Source organism: Euphorbia lathyris, chromosome 3 (genome assembly GCF_963576675.1).
Source record: "Euphorbia lathyris chromosome 3, ddEupLath1.1, whole genome shotgun sequence".
In the NCBI taxonomy this organism is placed as follows: Eukaryota; Viridiplantae; Streptophyta; class Magnoliopsida; order Malpighiales; family Euphorbiaceae; genus Euphorbia; species Euphorbia lathyris.
In genome coordinates, this window is record NC_088912.1 from 22,244,117 (window position 1) to 22,261,377 (window position 17,261).

Genomic DNA, 17,261 nt, shown 5'->3' on the forward strand with positions numbered 1-17,261 from the left:
GATGAAGACCAGATTCTGAAACCTTTAACTCCATCTCCATAGCCTACGAACACTCCCTTCTTAGCTCTAGGCTCTAGCTTACCCTCATTAACATAATAGTAAACTGTGCACCTAAAAGCTTTCAAACTTGAGTAATAAGTAACCTTTTCTGACCATATTTCCGTAGGTGTCTTGAGCTGTATGTCGGTATTTGGTCCGCGGTTAATCAAATAACATGATGTGTTCACCGCTTCAGCCCAGAATCTTCTACCTAACCCAGCTTTAGAGAGCATGCACCTCACCCTCTCCAATAATGTCTGGTTCATTCGTTAAGCTACACCATTCTGTTGCGGTGTATTCCTGACTGTGTGATGCCGAGCAATTCCTTCATCTTTACAGAACTGATTAAACTCAGACGAGCAGAATTCCAGACCATTATCAGTTCGCAGCCTCTTTATCTTCTTTCCTGTTTGGTTTTCCACCAATGCTTTCCACTGCTTGAAATTCTTGAAAGCTTCACTTTTATGCTTCATCATGATGACTCAAGTCATCATTGAATAATCATCAATCAGACACAAAATATCTGTGACCTCCCAAAGACTAAACTCGAGATGCAGAGTGGATGTAATCAAGTGTGCCTTTTGTTATGTGAATAGCTTTGGGAAACTTGTTGCGATGTAGTTTCCCAAAGACATAGTGTTCGCAAAACTCCAGATTCTTGACCTTATGACCACCAAGAAGATCATCCTTTGATAGAATTTGTATCCCTCTTTCACCCATATGACCAAGTCTCATATGCCATAGTTTTGTCATATCTTCCTGGTGAACCTCTAACGATGCAACATCAGCTGAACCTGTAACAGTGGAACCTTGCAGAAAATACTGTTGGAGTTTAGTGTCCTAAAAGACAATTGTTTTAGGATATTAACAATAATGAATAAATTGTTTATTTGATCATTTGTTTAATCAGATATATAGCATTAAAATGTAACTATATATAAAGGCACAAATCTTTCATAAAGAAAGTAACCCTAAGTTTATTTAAGTAGTTATAAAGTGTTCATACAAGCATGAAGTGAGACTGTACTTTATAAAAGAACCAATAGACTTAAAGTAAACCCAAGTCAAGTAATATGTTATAGGGGTTGTCATATTACTGTTGAGACATGCATGTAACAGTGTTTTCTGTCGAGACAGAAAGCTGATCTCACAAGCTTTAGATATTCAGATATCTAGACAGTTACATGGATCCGGTGAAGGGGTTCATTAGGATTGGGACCCAACTTGAGATAACAGAATGGATTGATATCTAATGTGTCAACTGTTCATCTTATTGGTATTAGTAGGTATAACTAATCCTCAGACTCAAACATTCGTTAATTAGTTATTCTGGATTATGGAGTCTGATACTTTGATTTTGTACGAGCACGATCCAATAGGTGAGAGCCCAGGGTGTGTGAGAGCAGTGTTGGGTATCACACAAAGTAATTTTAGAATAGTTAATGTCAGATTGAGCATTCGTCACTCCCGATAAGTGGGAGATATATCCAAATGGCCGCTTGTGGTGAATTGACTGAAATCCTTGCAAGGTGATACAGTTAAGAGTAGAAATGAACATTTCACTTAACTTATCTCTTCAGAGTGAATTCAACCTGTACAAGTAAAACCAGACTCTTCATTATATGTAACATTGACACATTCCATGGTTATAAGGAATTGACCGACAGGATATAGTTGATGAAGGATCGTATTATACTGTACCTAATACAGAAAGGTTAACATCAGTTATCAACCTGATTTCTTAATTGCTCTGGGGGAATATCATATGTTCTACTAGTAACAGCTCGCGACGGTATTCCGTTATATATATGTTGGAATTAATCGTGATGAATAATTTCAAAGGATATATACGGCTAGTGGCAATAAAGAACCTAATGGGTCACATATGGAACTTGGAATCGGAGGACGAAAATGTAAATTAGTGAGACATAGTGCATGGGCGGAAATTTATATATTAAATAGGGATATTAATTTGATTTAATAATTATAATTAGATCATGGTTATAAATTAAATTAAAGGATTATCTGATAATATTAATTAGAAGTTTTTATGTGATTGAAACTCTAATGAATTATCCCTAATAATAATTAAATTATTAATTTGATTAATAATAATTATCTAGATATAATTAATTATTGTTTAGATAATATTAAAGTGTTTATTTAATTATCTAATTAGTAATCCTATTCCGAATAAGATTTTGATTATTTAATTATCTAACACAACTGGGATTAGGGTTTAGAGAAGTCTATAAATAGACTCTCTAACCCATGAATTTCGTACAATACAGAAGAAGGAGAAGAGGAACCGTTCCGTCTTTCGTCTCGGCTAATTTACTTTATTTCTTACTCCCTCTTTGATCTCGTATCGATTTCTGTTAGAGGCAATCATTGCGATTGCTATTTATTAAAGGTTGATCACTGATTAGTTCTGTTTTGTGTTGAATCAAACGTTCGTGGTTCACAAGTTGATAATAACAAGTTGTGGGCACTTCGTTTGCAACGGTAGATAGTTCTTCAATAAAGGTATTACTTTCTATTCCTCTTTATATGAAATAACAATTAACAGATCTTGGAAAAATGAAATAGATAAAATAGATAAAATTTTATTATTCCACTATGCCTAGGCTTGTCTATTTTCCTACATTGGTATCAGAGCCTATGTTAATCTGTTATTTCATATATGTAAATAAAAGGGTTATTCAATCAGATTGAATAGATTTATTGTTAGGACAAATTAATTAATCGGTTAGTTCAATTAATCTAACGATAAATAAGTTTTATTACTTGTTAATTAAAACTGATTATGCATAGTTCCTGATTATTTCGGTTGATAATCGTTTAAACAAAATTTAAAGGTTTTATAGTTAGATAATTAAAACGTTTTGGTTTTATTAAATCTAAAAGATAAAACTGTTTTCTAATATTCTGAAAATTGTTTTGAAACTGTTTTAAAACAATTATATATATATATGTATATTTAATTTTTTTTAAAAAAATATTAAATCAGCAGCGTTTTCGGGGTCGCTACCGCGAGGCAGCCACCCCGCGCCGCTGCGTCTAGTTGCTGCCATGCGGCAGCAACCAGCTGCAGCATGACGCTGCTGCCGCTGAGGCAGCAGCGCCGTGCGCATGCTGCTGCCCTACGGCAGCAGCTGTTACGTTTAGGGTCGGACCGATTCAATCGGACCGGCCCGATTGGTGGTACCGTTTTGAAAGAGTTTTAAAACAGACCCGTTTTAATATATATATATATATATGTGTGTGTGTGTGTGTGTGTGTTTTTCAGAATATAATAGTTTGTTTTGATTATCAAAACTAATTTATTTAAAAGTTTGTTTTACATAAATATTTGATATAAGTAATTCAAATCATTAAATGAATTGTACGAATTAATTAGGGTATGCATAATTAAAATTGGATGTGAATTAATTTAAGTTGTTAATTTGATTAACTCAAATATTACATAAATAGTTTATGTAATCAACTAATTAAATTTAGTTTAATTGAGTCTATGCATGTTTGGCGTTATGGACATATTAGACCCTCTATAATCGTCATTTAGTCTTTTGGTATTTTAAATAGGACCTGCGTGTCCTGCCTTCTCTCACTTTCTATTGTATTTCTCTTCTCATCCAAATCCCTTCAAGAAAATTGAAGTTTCTTAGAAATTGAATATTGTTGTAATTCAAGGCGCCAAGGAGAAGACGGAAGACCCAAAGAGAAATATGTAATAGTTAGTATTTCCCTAGGGTGACCCTTTATTCCGTTTCTGGCTCAACGGAATAAACTTAGAGATATGTCCATAATTGTCAATGTTGAATGTATGAATGTTTGATATGTGCTAAAGCAAATCAAGACTAGATTAGATTATGAGACTTAAATAAAATCCCTCACTAATCAAAAGTTTAGTAAATAAGCAAGTTATTAAAATCGTTTGCCCCTCCCTAATATTATAATTCAGCCGGCAGTACTGGGGGTCTTTGGGTTGTTGAGTAAACTCAAGCTCGGGGTCTTATGGTAACACCTGAACTATCGAAAAATTGTTTTTCACGGATATAGGGTAATGCTTAAATTAGGATAGAATAATTGGATGAGTAAACTCATGTTGTTCTAACCTAATGGGCAATATGGTTGGGATTGATAGACGACACATATCAATTACTAATGTGGTTAGTAACCCAGCAACCTAGAAACCACATCTTTTGATGTGATTGATTACATGAATCTACCTAATGAATGAAACTAGCTTGTTGAGTAAACTCAAGGTGAAATTTCAGGAGTTAGGATTCTAGCTCACTAAAGGAATTGTGAATATCCTTCGAATTAATATAGAGGGTTATTAATTTGGTAAAATAGTGGGAGCAATTTAAAAACATAAAATTCCAACGTATTTAAATTGTAAGTGAATTAAACAAATGAATAACATCCGTCACTTTTCTCACTCTCAGGTTAATTTTATCAAATCGTACTCTAAAAACAATCATGTCGAAAACCGATCTAAGAAATATCCTTACCAATAACAAGTTGAATGGTTCAAACTTCGCCGACTGGTTTCGTAACCTCAAAATTGTTTTGAAGTTCCAAAAGATAGGGTATGTACTGGATACATCGATACCCGTTCTTCCGGCCGATGATGCACCCATTGAAGAGATTGATGCCTATCAGAAGCATAAATCCGATGATGAACACGCCGGGTGCATATACTTGCATCGATGACACCAGATCTGCAAAGGAAACATGAGGAGATGGATGCATATTCTATTGTCATGCACTTGAAAGAGCTGTTCGGGAAACAGACTCGTTGTGAATGTTTTGAGATATCAAAACTGTTGTTTCGCTGCAGGATGCAAGAGGGCACATATGTTATGACATATTGTGTCAAGATGATTGGCTATATCACCAAACTTTCTAGTATTGGCTTCGCGATGGATCATGAACTAAGTGTCGACTTACTTCTTACATCCCTCCCAGAAAGTTATTCACAGTTCACCATGAACTACCAAATGAATGACTTACATACCTCTCTTGAAGAGCTAGCCAATATGCTCAAGACTGTTGAGCCCAACCTGAAGAAAGATAAGGTGGTACCTGCTCTTGTGATTGAGGGATCAACGAAGAGGAAGGGAAGTTTTCTCAATCCGAAATATCCCAAGAAGAACAAGGGAGGCAAGCCAGCCCAGGCCAAAGGAAAGTAAGTCAAGAAGCCCAAAGGGGAATGCCACTTCTGTGGTAAAGATGGGCATTGGAGGAGAAATTGCAAGGAGTACCTAGCTTCTCTCAAGAAGGGAAAGGACGATGCTTCAACTTCTGGTATGTTCTATATTGAAATTAACTCAATTTCATAGTCTGAATCTTGGGTATTAGATACCGGGTGTGGATCTCATATTTGTATGAATATGTAGGAACTAAAGCAGACTAATGAATTAAAGAAAGGAGACATAAACTTGCGAGTAGGAAATGGAGCAAGAGTTGTCGCCCTCGCAATTGGAGATTATGTTTTGAGTTTGCCCTCTGGGCTTGTAATAGAATTAAGGAACTGTTTGTATGTTCCAGAGATGTCTCGTAAAATTATTTTTATTAGCTGTCTGGTTGATGATGGCTTTCATGTTTCAATTAAGAACAATGGTTGTGAATTTTATAGAAATAACATTTTCTATTTTTCAGGAATATCACTAAATGGGATTTATATTTTGAATGATAAAGTTTCTACTTTCACAATTGATACCAAAAGACTTAGATTAGATAATTCAACTTACTTGTGGCATTGTCGTTTAGGCCATATAAACCAGAGACGCATGCTTAAGCTACATCAAGATGGGCTTATAGACTCAATTGATTTTGAATCAATGGGAACATGTGAGTCATGTTTAAAAGGAAAAAATGACAAAGACACCCTTTAGCAATAAAGGTCAGCGTGCATTAGACACTCTTAGATTAATACATTCAGATGTATGTGGTCCTATGTCAGTCCAAGCAAGAGGAGAATTCAGATACTTCATTAGCTTCATAGATGATCATACCGGATATGGTTATATCTATTTGATGAAGCACGAGTCAGAAGCTTTTGAGAAATTCAAATGCTTTAAGAATGAAGTTGAAAATCAAACAGGAAAGACTATTAAGATACTTCGATCTGATCAAGGTGGAGAATATCTTTCTGAAGAATTTATGAGTTATCTAAATGAATGTGGAATATGCTCACAATGGACACCTCCTTATACACCACAACATAATGGTGTATCAGAAAGGATAAATCGCACCTTACTAGATATGGTATGATCCATGATGAGCACCACTTCTCTTCCAAAATCATTCTGGGGCTATGCCTTAGAAACTGTCCTATTTACCTTAAACCGAGTTCCAACCAAATCCGCCAGTTCCACACCATTTGAACTGTTCGTTGGTAGAAAAACCCATCTTCTCTTTCATGAGAATATAGGGATGTTCAGCATACGTCAAACGTATTGTGTCAGATAAATTAGATCCCAAATCTGACAAGTGTTTCTTCATTGGATACCCAAAGGAAACTATGAGATATTACTTTTATCATCCAGATGACCAAAAGGTAATAGTATCCAAACACGCGGTGTTTCTAGAGAAAGAGTTTCTAGAAGAAACACAGAATGGAAGCGTGATTGAACTTGAGGAAGTTCAAGAGGAATCACATATTGAAAACGCGGAAGAAGTTAAACCCAAACCCGTTTCACTAGATGAAACACAAGTGTCATATCCCACTCGTAGGTCTCAAAGAATTCATGAACTCCCAGTAAGATATGATTTTCTAGTGGGAGATGACGAACTGGTTCCCGTGTTAGACGATGAACTCGAAACCTAAGAAGAAGCTCTTACTAGTCCAGAATCTAAAGCATGGCTTGAAGCCATGAATTCTGAAATGGACTCCATGTATACTAACCAAGTGTGGACTTTGGTTGATCCACCCAAAGGGTGCAGGTGGATCTTCAAGAAGAAGATAGACATGGATGGAAAGGTTAGTACCTATAAAGCTAGGTTAGTAGCGAAAGGATATCGTCAAAGGCAAGGTGTTGACTATGACGAGACTTTCTCTCCAGTAGCCATGTTCAAATCCATCAGAATATTGCTTGCAATTGCCGCTCATTTTGATTATGAGATTTGGCAAATGGATGTGAAAACAGCTTTCCTAAATGGAAACCTACTTGAGGATGTATACATGATGCAACCTGAAGGTTTCACGTCGAAGAATGCAACCAAGGTTTGCAAACTTCAAAGGTCCATTTATGGACTCAAGCAAGCATCTAGAAGCTGGAACAAACGTTTTGATGAAACCATAAAACAATTTGGTTTCGAACAAAACTCAGAGGAGGCGTGTGTTTACAAGAAGACAAGTGGGAGCTCAATCGTTTTCTTAGTACTATATGTTGATGATATACTACTTATGGGAAACGATGTTGCAATGTTGCAAATAGTAAAAGTTTGGTTATCGAGTAATTTCTCCATGAAAGACTTGGGAGAAGTAGCCTACATCTTAGGGATTAAGATCTATCGGGATAGATCAAAGAGACTGCTCGAACTATCCCAGTCTACATATATTGACAAAGTCCTAAAGCGTTTTGACATTCATGAATCGAAAAGAGGTAACTTACCAATGGTCAATGTCCTAAAACGGATAGTGACAAGAATCACATGGCTGTAATTCCTTACTCCAGCGCGGTTGGTTCGATCATGTATGCTATACTTTGCACTAGACCTGATGTGGCGTTCACATTGAGTATGACGAGCCGATATCAAGGGAATCCGGGATTTTATCACTGGATTGCTGTCAAGAACATTCTTAAGTATCTTAGAAGAACTAAAGACATGTTCCTCGTATATGGACAAGGAGGATTGAAAATTGAAGGATATTCAGATGCTAGTCATCTGACTGATGAAAATGATTATAGATCCCAATCAGGATATCAGTTTATCCTGAATGGAGGTTCAGTTAGTTGGAAGAGTTCCAAGCAAGGAAGTGTTGCTTTCTCGTCAACTGAATCAGAGTACATCGCAGCTGTAGAAGCGACAAAGGAGGCTGTTTGGATTAGGAAGTTCATAACAGAACTAGGAGTGGTACCTGACATTGTGAATCCCATTACTCTATACTGTGATAACAATGGAGCCATTGCACAAGCAAAGGAACCACGGTCTCATAATGCATCCAAACATTATCTCAAGCGATATCATCTCATTAGGGAGATCATAGCCATGGGAGATGTGAGAATAGAAAAGGTGCCCACTGAGGACAACGTTGCAGATCCGTTGACCAAGCCATTACCACAAAGAGCTCACGATAGACATCTTAGTTCTTCTGGTATTAGTTTCAGGAACAATTGGCTTTAGTCTAAGTGGGAGAATGTTGGAGTTTAGTGTCCTAAAGACAATTGTTTTAGGATATTAACATTAATGAATAAATTGTTTATTTGATCATTTGTTTAATCAGATATATAGCATTAAAATGTAACTATATATAAAGGCACAAATCTTTCATAAAGAAAATAACTCTAAGTTTATTTAAGTAGTTATAAAGTGTTCATACAAGTATGAAGTGAGACTGTACTTTATAATAGAACCAATAGACTTAAAGTAAACCCAAGTCAAATAATATGCTATAGGGGTTGTCATATTACTGTTGAGACTTGCATGTAACAGTGTTTTCTGTCGAGACAAAAAGCTGATCTCACAAGCTTTAGATATTCAGATATCTAGACAGTTACATGGATCCGGTGAAGGAGTTCATTAGGATTGGGACCCGACTTGAGATAACAGAATGGATTGATTTATCTAATGTGTCAACTGTTCATCCCATTGGTATTAGTATGTATAACTAATCCTAAGACTCAAACATTCGTTAATTAGTGATTCTGGATTATGGAGTCTGATACTTTGATTCTGTGCGAGCACGATCCAATAGGTGAGAGCCTAGGGTGTGTGAGAGCAGGGTTTGGGTATCACACAAAGTAATTGCAGAATAGTTAATGTCAGATTGAGCATTCGTCACTCCCGATAAGTGGGAGATATATCCAAATGGCCGCTTGTGGTGAATTGACTGAAATCCTTGCAAGGTGATACAGTTAAGAGTAGAAATGAACATTTCACTTAACTTATCTTTCAGAGTGAATTCAACCTGTACAAGTAAAACCGGACTCTTCGTTATATGTAACCTTGACACATTCCATGGTTATAAGGAATTGACCGACAGGATATAGTTGATGAAGGATCGTATTATACTGTACCTAATACAGAAAGGTTAACGTCAGTTATCAAGCTGACTTCTTAATTGCTCTGGGGGAATATCATAGGTTCTGCTAGTAACAGCTCGCGACGGTATTCCGTTATATATATGTTGGAATTAATCGTGATGAATAATTTCAAAGGATATATACGACTAGTGGCAATAAAGAACCTAATGGGTCGCATATGGGACTTGGAATCGGAGGACGAAAATGTAAATTAGTGAGACATAGTGCATGGGCCGAAATTTATATATTAAATATGGATATTAATTTGATTTAATAATTATAATTAGATTATGGTTATAAATTAAATTAAAGGATTATCTGATAATATTAATTAGAAGTTTTTATGTGATTGAAACTCTAATTAATTATCCCTAACAATAATTAAATTATTAATTTGATTAATAATAATTATCTAGATATAATTAATTATTATTTAGATAATATTAAAGTGTTTATTTAATTATCTAATTAGTAATCCTATTCCGAATAAGATTCTGATTATTTAATTACCTAACACAACTGAGATTAGTGTTTAGAGAAGTCTATAAATAGACTCCATAACCCATGAATTTCATACAATACAGAAGTAGGAGAAGAGGAACCGTTCCGTCTTTCGTCTCGGCTAATTTACTTTATTTCTTACTTCCTCTTTGATCTCGTATCGATTTCTGTTAGATGCAATCATTGCGATAACTATTTATTAAAGGTTGATCACTGATTAGTTCTGTTTTGTGTTGAATCAAACGTTCGTGGTTCACGAGTTGATAATAACAAGTTGTGGGCACTTCGTTTGCAACGGTAGATAGTTCTTCAATAAAGGTATTACTTTCTATTCATCTTTATATGAAATAACAATTAACAGATCTTGGAAAAAGGAAATAGATAAAATAGATAAAATTTTATTATTCCGTTATGCCTAGGTTTGTCTATTTTCCTACAAATACAAAGTACCATGCTTGACACCTTTCAAAATCACATCAGAACCTTTACAAACATGCAGAACTCCATCTCTTCCTGACCAACTGAGACCCTTACTGTCTAGTAGACTCAGGGATATCAGATTCTTCGTCATCAACAGAATATGCCTGACTTCATTCAACGTGCAGAACTTACCATCATGTGTCCTTAACTTGATTGAGCCTATTCCAAACTGCTTAGCAGTCATGACTGTTATCCATTGAAATATTACCTCCAACTACCTGCTTATAAGTTGAAAACCATTCTCTCCTTGGACAGATATGATAAGATGCTCCTGAATCAAGAACCCACACATCAGAGTGATGAGTGTGTCCATCAGCAACTAGAACAATGTCATCTTTAGAGTTGGTGTCACCATCTGCTACAGCAGCATAACCTTGTTGACTTTCTGATTTCTTCTTCTTCTTTGGACAATCAGTTTTCCAATGTCCTTTCTCTTTACAGTAGTTACAGGTGTCGTCCGGCTTGGGACCCTTTGAGAACGGCTTCTTAGACTTCTTCTTTCCACTGTCACACCCGACCTTAGACGACCTCAATCGGCGGAAAGATCATAATCAATACTTAGGAGTCTCCAATTTATCTAAATATCATAATATTATATTATACCATAATTCTAACAATAAGCAGCCAACTTCCAAACTTCGCCTAAACGGTCGGTAATCTTCTCTATACTTGTACTTCTCACCTAAAAACATTAAAACATTTAAAAACGTGAGACAAAAATCTCAGTAAAAAACTATCAACTATAAAAACCAACTTTACTTAATATAGCTACATATATACATTTATAAAGGGATTTAATCAAAACCTTATAAAATATACTCAAAATTTAAGTTTATAAGATAGTCATCAAAACCTTATCAAATATTCTCAAAACTTAAGTTCATAAAATAAAATTTGTGTATGTGTATCCATCCTCGAATTCCACCCGTGTAGATCATAACATCAATCATAATAATATCGAGATATCTCATTCATATCTCGTTCCTTGCCTAACAGTTAGGACTACCAGCCGTGCACTCTGACCATACCGCCATTAGATATGGTCTTACAAATACAACTCCTACCCTGGGCAATCCTAAATGGACAAAACCAAAAAGAAAAATATCACAACTCATAACAATCATATTTGGACTTCAATCCAAAATAATAACAACAATAACTGCAACAGATTTCTCAATCCAAAAAGAATTCGTAAGAAATCATCAAATTCATTTTATTCAATATATATATATATATATATATATATATATATATATATATACATTGAAACTAAAAACATATATGTATATATGTAAATCAACCAAATTAAGCCTTAAATCAACATAATCAAGTAAAATCTGAAATTCACATAGAAGCATAGTCAATAGATTCATTTGAACTATAATTTCACAATAAAAAGCAAAATCGTGAAAACCTCCAATTTTACAAAATTCCTGCATAACCTTAAAATATCATTTGCCGAAACTCAAAAACTCTTCGATTAGGACTTAGATCTATATATAAGGATGCTATGTTTTATATTTCGAGTGCTTCGGACGGTCGAATCTCCGTAAATCAAAGAAACGGTGAAGAAACGGTTCAGAGAAAACTGATGATAAAAGAAAAAGAAAAAGAAAAAGAAAGAAACAGTAATTCGGACGGTCGAATCTCCGTAAATCAAAGAAACGGTTCAGAGAAAACTGATGATAAAAGAAAAAGAAAAAGAAAGAAAAAAGATAATGAATGATGATGATCATCGTGTATATCCGTTTGAGATATATATCTCAAATTGGTAAATATCGCGTTTGATCCTTCAGCTTTATATAATCTTTTAAACATTATCCTAAATTTTTAATTTACACATAAAACCATCAAATAAACTCCAAACTTTTCCTATAGCTCCAAATTAATATCACCTACCTAATAATTATAATATATACTAATATCAAAATATAAATTTTAGAAATTTAGACACGGACGTGACATCCACCGTTTCCCTTTCCTTTACTGCCGCTGGCAAACAGTCCAGGGGCCTGATTGTTCGTCTTATGGCGCAACTCCCTGCTATGAAGAGATGACCTAACTTCTTCCAGAGTCACAGTATCTTTACCAATGATTCTCCTACTTCATCCACAGACCGGCATCAGTCTCTTCGTCAGAGACCTCGGTGATGACATCATCTGCGAGGCACAACATAATCGTCGAATGTCTCTTTTCTTCTAGAATCGCCATTTCAGCAGTGGCATCCCCCATTGCCTTCTTCAACGGCGTCCAGAGACCTTGTTGTTTCAACAAAGCCCGCATCTTGATCTGCTACGTTCATAGCAGACATCTTTCTCTCTAGAAAACAGAACACCGATCTAAAACCGTAAGCTCTGATACCAATTTGTTGTGCGGAATTTAACGAAAGATAAATAAAAGAACAAATAAACAATCGAAACACAGATTTACGTGGTTCACCAATGTTGTGTTAGCTAATCCACAGGCAGAAAGAAAATAGTATTTTATTAGGAGACAGAAGAATTGAATACAAATTAGATTTATATAATAAAGTATTTATAGTACTCAAAATAACTAGGGGCGGAGCCAGAGGGGGCGGGGAGGGTCGGCCGACCCTCTGGCCCCGCCAAAAACCCCTAGAGAGGGGTTTTCCTTCTTAACTCTGCCAGAAGCCGCCATGGCTGGAGCCCCTCCGACCATGGCGGCTGCTTCAATCATAGAAAAAGAAGAAGAAGGAGGTTCGATTTTCTTTAACTTTTAACTTGTTTGAAAATAAAGGTGTCCACCATCCTACCTATATATATAATTTATAAATCAATTATTTTGATGTTTAAATGAGTTATACTAACAGCTAAAATGGTACAATTTTACCCTTTAAGTATTTTGAATTTTTTTTGTCCAACTCGTACAATAAACATCATTTTCGGTGATTTTTTTTCTTACATACATTAAAGCCTATCCGAATATTCAATGCTAACTCCGCGACTGAAAATAACCTATGCATTATGACAAATTTATGTTCATAGAGTTTATTCTCAACATCGTCAACCAGTATGTAATGTGCCACATTGTTCTTGTCTGTACTGAATTTTCAGTTCTCTAGATCTGTATATGACAAATGGAAAGGGAAGGAAAGTGATGGAAAGTAAAGTTAAAAATTAACTTTGTTTGGAAGTTTATATAATGTAAGGTAACATGTTTAAATATGGAAGAGAAAAAAAGCTAAATTAATTCTGCAGAAACAAAAAAATTTAAAAAACGTTACTTTACTCTTCTCATTTATTTCCATTAATCCCCTCCCAAACAAAGGCTTATGTAACAAAAAGAAAAAATCACTTCACCACATTGATGTACAACAAATAAAAATGATCGATTGTATACTTAAACGTGAAATTGGACAAATATTGTATTGTGAAATTTACCCCAGAAATGAAACAAAAACTGCAGTAAATCTTAAATTCTTAGCTAGAAAATCATGCTCGCTGTTTTAATTTTGGTTTCACATATATTCCTTTGTCCGAAAATCAACAAATACATTATACCACACTTATACATTTATAAATCTTCTTACAGAAATTATGAAATTGGCCCGTTGGAAACAGTAACTGTAAATTTGGAATCCTAAAACACTTGAATAAGGAGCTGTAGAAACATTAAATAAAGTTAATTAAACTTAATCATTGACAGCACCCCATGCGTCATCCCTATTTTCCACGTTTTGATCCACATATACTCTGCTCTTCTTGTCCCAGAAGAAAAGAAAGACGTTAGAAAAACCAGTAATAGTAGATGATATCAAATAGAATAAAGATTAATACATTAGTTGCTTCTTAATGTGTCATTATTAAGTCTTAATGGATCATTTTAAGCAAGTTCAGAAACTAATAGGTCACTTTAAATAAATTCAGGTGATCAATGGATTATTTTAAGCAAGTTGAACGGTTAACAAGACACCCTGTAAATTTAGGAAGGTCAATCGACCTTCTTGGACAAGTTCAGGAGATTTTGATGTATTAAGCCTAGAATAAAAGAGATTGGTATGACTTACACTTAGCAAGGTATGTAATGTATGGGTAGCTTTTGCAGCATTTGCCTCTGCTGCTTTCTTAGTTTTCCTGCCTTACCATAGAATTTTACTCCTTCCGCTACTACAAAAGAATGAAATAGTGGCATATGACATGGCCCTGTTTTTTCAGTAGTGTAGAGTGGTGAAGATAAACCTTCCTTTTTTACCAATTCGTGCAACAGATGCTTGTAGGAAATAGGACTATCCTGCAGGTTGAGAAAACAACTTCAAATAAAAAAATTACACCAAATAAATAGTAAAATATCTCGATAGCCTTGTTAAATAATGTAAAGTTCAGTTTTTTTATGTTTAAGTAAATGAAATTTAAGACCATAATCAAGCAGTATTTAGGGGATTCCATTCAGAAAAACCAGCCTCTTTAAGATCATATGTTGATTGCGACATGAATTCTGAAGCAGCATTATCATTCAATGTTGTAAAAACATTATCATTCAATGTTGTAAAAGACTCTGAGCTCTTAACACCATCTTTTGATTGAATATCTGATCTCCTTGAATTTGAGGAACCTGAACAACGAGAAATCAGCAGAAATTATGAAAATATATATTCAATCTCCCAAACAAAATCAGATTTGATAAGCTCTTCGCTTTCTATGCTAAGAGCAAGTGTAGTGGCTAGAACTTCAATGAAATGTCACCGTATTATTAGAAATATTCAAGAAAATATTCAGTATATATCTTTGTTACTATATTATTTGGTAGGGTCCACCATTTACCATAATGAAAAGAAAAAATTAAACAAAATCTATTTCGTGCAACAAATAAAATGATTGTTTGCCACTTTATAACTTTTACCAATATAATTGACACACCACACATAAAAAATATTATTTAATTTCAAAATTAGTTTTAAGTTATCACTGCAAGTAACTTTCTTTGTTCTATAACATCAAAGTAATAATAGGTATAATGGTTGGGTGTTACAAGTAACAAACTTGTAACACCCACTAAACTTGCTCTAAGAAAAACGAAAGATCAGTAGAAATTATGAAAAATATACATTCAATCTCCCAAAAAAAATCAGATTTGATAAGCTTGATCAAATAAAAAAAATTTGAAAACTATTGATACCTAAAGAATATTTCATGGAAATATCTTTTACACCTTGATATAAATGCTACTTTTCGGAACTGGAAAACTCATATAAACCGTCTAATCTGAAAAAAGGAATATTCTTTAAGAATCTGAATGGTATCCTCCGACCATGTGGATGCCTAGTAGCCGTATAGCCAAGAAAGGGGAACATTTGTATTAGGATATACATTTGCGCAAATGAGTAAGGTATCGCACCATCTGACATCAAAGTAGCCTGAAATTTTTAGGGCCAATGAAAGGAGAAACATCAGCCAGAAGGCTTGTTATGTGACATGGTGCACCACCTGACGTGTTACTGTCCGAAGGTTTTAGAGCCAACTGAAGATTGACACGTATACGATGGTCAGGGACGGATCTAGAAGGGGTTTGGGCACTCACTGATCACCGAAAAACGCTAAAAATTATATGGAAATTATGTATAGATTTTAAATTTTTTTATATAAAAACACACAATAAAAAAAATATTAATTTAGCACCCATAATGAATCCTGGATCGGTGCGCTATCACTAAACATGTGGCGACTGTAAATAGATATTATATGTATTCTATATGAGTTATGTTAATATCACAGTGTTAACAATATTTCTATTGTGTTGAACATCCCGGCTTCTTCGTACGTCGGCGACTCTGTGAACAGGTGTTATTCTCATTTTAGATCAAATAAGGAGTTTCTATTACAAAACATCAATTATAAATGAAGTCATTGGAATCAAATCATCAATAAATTCCATAAAAATCTAATGATATTCATCCATTAATTCATCAACAAATATATTATATATGAATCTGACAATTGCAAGATAGATTCAAAAATTAATCAACTTACCTTGATCTGGAGAAGAACAATTGAAGTAAAAAAACGCGATCTCAGCGGCACCGTTTTGGGACTGTCTAGAAGTTTTTGAAAGAGAAGGAGAACGAAAGGAAAATCCGTTGACAGAAACAGAGGATCTGAAGTTTGGGTTGTGATCAAAGCCTTCTTTAATGGTGGAGTACTTTGGGAGCTCCCATTTTTTCTTCTGGCAGAGCTCATGCAACTTCTGCTTGTACATTTTTCTTTTCTCTCTCAAGAAGATCAGGAATTATGAGAGAGAAATAGAAGCGAAGAATATATATGTATATAAAGGTTGAAGAAGACGATGAAAAGGCTTCCCGCGTGATTTTTTAATTTCGTAATTTTTTATGAACCATTTTCAAATTTTGTCAAATTAAATATTTTTAAAAACATCATAAAATTGTGAAAAATTAATAATAAATTAAAATATGATGAAAGGTTAAAAATTTATTTATCTTTATTATATAATTAGTATTGTTAGACCCGATCAGAAATCAGATAGTTAATTATCTGATTTGGGTCATGCTAAATTTATTAATTTTCAACAACCTGGTAAGAATCCATAACTCGGGTTGACCAGGGTTCTTTATTTTTTTTAAAAATTATCAAAAATTTGGAACTTATTATAGTCTCGTTACTTTTATAATTCATTAATTTTTTTCTTTCTGTTTAAATAATAAAAGCTTAACTTTGAAATATTAATGGTTATGAATCCATAAAGAAAAAAACAATTTTAATTTTTTGAGTGATGTATACCTAATTTATAATTTTAAATTAACTACATATATAATTAATATATATTATTTAATTATTTATTGCATCGTCCGGTCCAACCAACTCGAGTCATTTGGTTGAACCAAGTGACATATGACGTAACTATAAATTCAGTTTGATGTCCAATCCGATTCTGACAACATTTGTAATAATTAAATTTATTTGATGGTTAGATTAACTTGAACATAAATAGAATTTTATGACTCAAAATCAA